The 3,155-nt window shown below is 38.2% G+C and overlaps 1 long non-coding RNA gene across 1 annotated transcript; it reads left to right on the top strand.

Annotated features, from left to right (window-relative positions):
- The first annotated feature begins 269 nt into the window (after window positions 1-269).
- LOC131350490 (uncharacterized) lies at window positions 270-685 on the top strand. The gene is made up of 3 exons (XR_009204271.1): window positions 270-370; window positions 477-524; window positions 608-685. It is a non-coding gene; the product is annotated as an uncharacterized LOC131350490 (long non-coding RNA).
- The last annotated feature ends 2,470 nt before the right edge of the window (window positions 686-3,155 follow it).

Raw genomic sequence — 3,155 nt, 5'->3', positions numbered from 1 at the left:
GACCCTTCACCTGTTTTTCTGTTTTTTTCTAAGTGACAGAATATTAGTATGAAACTGCTGTGATCAGAAGCACTCATGATCTTCCTGCTCTACTTTTCACAGCCGCTCGATGCTGGTGAGCTGATCAGCGCTTGGTGTAATATTCAGTTCCTCTCTGCACAGGCCTCCATCTCCCAGTTAAAGGTATTCTGCAGTGCAGCAGCTGAGATACAAACACACAAACACCCGTCTTTACAAGTTGTAATGTTTAGTTTTGTTTCTCTATTTTCAGTCAGTGGAAATGAAAACATACTTCCTGGGGATGATAAGGGGCCCACAGAGCCGTCTTTGTTGGTTTAAATCCACCAAGACGAGCAGCTTGAATCACATGGTAATCACAGACTTAATTACTCTGAGGAAGAGAATTGACCTTGATGATTATTAGACGCTCACGTTTGTGAAATAGATCTTGAGTTTCAGCTTTTTGTCATTTGCAGGGATTCCCTTATGACTCCTCCATAGAGGACTGTTTCACTGGCATACAGGTAAGGGATTATTCGTTGTGGCATCACAAAACTTTTGTTAATTGCAGTGACTAATTGTGTTCACTTTAATTTGTTCTCTTAAGGCTGAATCTGGGAGGGTTACAGAGTTCATCTCCTGTAACCGAATGGAGACATCATTCGTCGTGCCACATTATTTTGTGGTAAATTTATTGCACTGTCATGAAGTGTATCTTGTAGTTAGTAACTTTTAGAATTTTGTCAGTTCTGCTTTTATTTGTCTTCAGTGTGGATATTTTTTTTATTCAACAGCAAACCATTACAACGGTAACCTGCACTTTGCTGTATGTGGCTGAAGATGGACAGATGTTCACCTCCACTTGGGACTATGATCACAACGACTGTGAGGTAATTCAGACTTTCAGACCTGATGTGTATCTACATATGCTGCTATTCCCCTGATTCGGATACTGTAAAATTTACTGTGTGAGTTTTAATGATTTAATGATTTGGCTTGCAGGAGAGTGAGGAGCGCCTTAACCCAGAGGAGTTGGAGGTGCCCTTTATTTGGTACGATCCTCTTCACTCTTTAATGATGTAACAGTGTATTGTATGTTTAATATACACTAAACATTTACATCTCTTGTTTCTTAGCTGCCATCTTTCAGACAGAGGGGTGACTGAAATCGGCCTGAAGGTGCCCGCGCTTCGTGAGGCGTTTGCTGTGAGTAAAACCTTTATTCAGCTGCTGTTACTGCGCAGGTAAAGTCCACTCTGCTTTAACTTTTATATTGTGTGCTGTCTTATATTCAGACTCTGCTTGCCAGCATCCACAACCAGAACTTCTTGTTCATGGCTGGAAAGAAGATCGTCATGCGACTGGCAGCAGCTAACAACCAGGTGACTTCAGAATGATGAAAGACTGTACCATTTTTGTGATGGAAATAATTTCAGTTTCTCAGCCATAGCCAAAGTGAGTTACAGAGATTTTTTCGTTTGCTTTAACAGGATGCAGTTGGTGTGCAGTTGGCCTACGAGACCCTGATTCGATTCCTGAGGACGCCTTCCAATCAGGAATCGATTAAAGCAGAGCTCAGCTCCTGTGTAAGCTAATAAACGCCTGTGTGAAATGACAGATGTTTAAAGATAACAGATTTTGCTAATATAGAAAACAGGACTCCAATATGTAAAGCTAATTTATTTTTGTATCTTTTCTACTCTGTGCAGGACCACCACTACAACTTCCTGGATGTTTTTTTGAGCTGATTTTCTTCAGCTACTTTATAAATGGCTCAAAACCTCAGCCAGTAAGTGTCTTATCAGGAGATTTCTAAGCAATGTTTGAGTTTCAGAACATGGTCTATTTGATCTGGTTTTCTTTTTCCATATTTTTTAAACCTGATAAGACATGGCATTAATGAAGCTTGTCTTTCTTTCCAAAAGTTTAAGGGAGGTTTCTTGGAGCGCCTGCTTGCGCTCTTCAGCATGTGGGACGTGGACGTGTGGGAGCCTGCAGCAGAGCTGTACTTCACAGTGCTTATTGTAAGTGTTGAATATCTTCTGATGCCACGATCCACAAATTCTCAGGATTGTATCTTAAACTCAGTGACACTATGTTGGATGTGTGTGGAATTTGTCAATAGGATTACCTTACAGAGCTTGCTGAAGTACTCTTCACTCAGCCTCTGGAGCTCTACAGTGACCCAGCAGCCTTAGCCACCACAGTTCAGCGACTCCTCAAGCTGCACGTCCAGCTGATGATGGACATTTTGGAGGAGCTCTGAGCAATGTCTTTCCCCTTACCCACTTCATCTTTTCTTCCTCTGTTTCATTTCATCTTCTTTTCTCTCACTTCTTTTTCCTACATTGCTCAGGCTCCACACGTAAGTATGAAATCATTTTATTTCTATTTTTGATCAACTTAATATTTAAAAAATCTCTTTTCTTTCCTACAGGTTTGTACAGTGAACCCCAGGACCTGAAGAAGGGCTTAACCTTAGCATTTAAGATCCCTCATCCCTTAATAATCATCCCTTATTAATCTATCCCTCTGTTCCTATCCCACTCCCCCTATTCCCATCAATAGCCTATAGATTGTAAATACATGTATAGAATTGTTTAGAAATAAACTTATTTGTATACTTCTTATAGACTTTGCTTAAATAAATGTTTATATTTGTTCCTATTGCGGTCTCATTCTGATTATTTTTAGCCATCAGTATATGTATAAAAGTTTCCTTTAAACGCAACACAAACTGAATTTTTCACTCATATACAGATCATTTTTACAGAATTTCACAACCTTTAAATGGTTTACTAAAATGTGAAAAATAACAAATATATTATATATTTGTTATTATATTATATTCAGTGTTGGGGAAAGTTACTTTTAAAAGTAATGCGTTACAATATTGTGTTACTACCTAAAAAAGTAACTAATTGCATTACTTAGTTATTTTTTATAAAAAGTAATGTGTTACGTTACTTTTGTGCTGGTTACGTTACTTTTGTCTTAAATTTGACCAGTAGACTCGTTCTCTTTGTATTTTATACACATAGAAACCTATATGTGTTACATTACAAAGTAAACTCACAGTCCAAGTTAATAAAGACATTAAAGAGTGCAATATAGTCTTCCTAAAGTCATTCTAAAATTAGAAAAGATTGTCCAAA

Source organism: Hemibagrus wyckioides, unplaced genomic scaffold, assembly GCF_019097595.1.
Source record: "Hemibagrus wyckioides isolate EC202008001 unplaced genomic scaffold, SWU_Hwy_1.0 Contig36, whole genome shotgun sequence".
Taxonomy (NCBI): domain Eukaryota; kingdom Metazoa; phylum Chordata; class Actinopteri; order Siluriformes; family Bagridae; genus Hemibagrus; species Hemibagrus wyckioides.
Note: the sequence above shows the minus strand (reverse complement) of the source record. Positions and strands in the feature narration are given on the sequence as shown.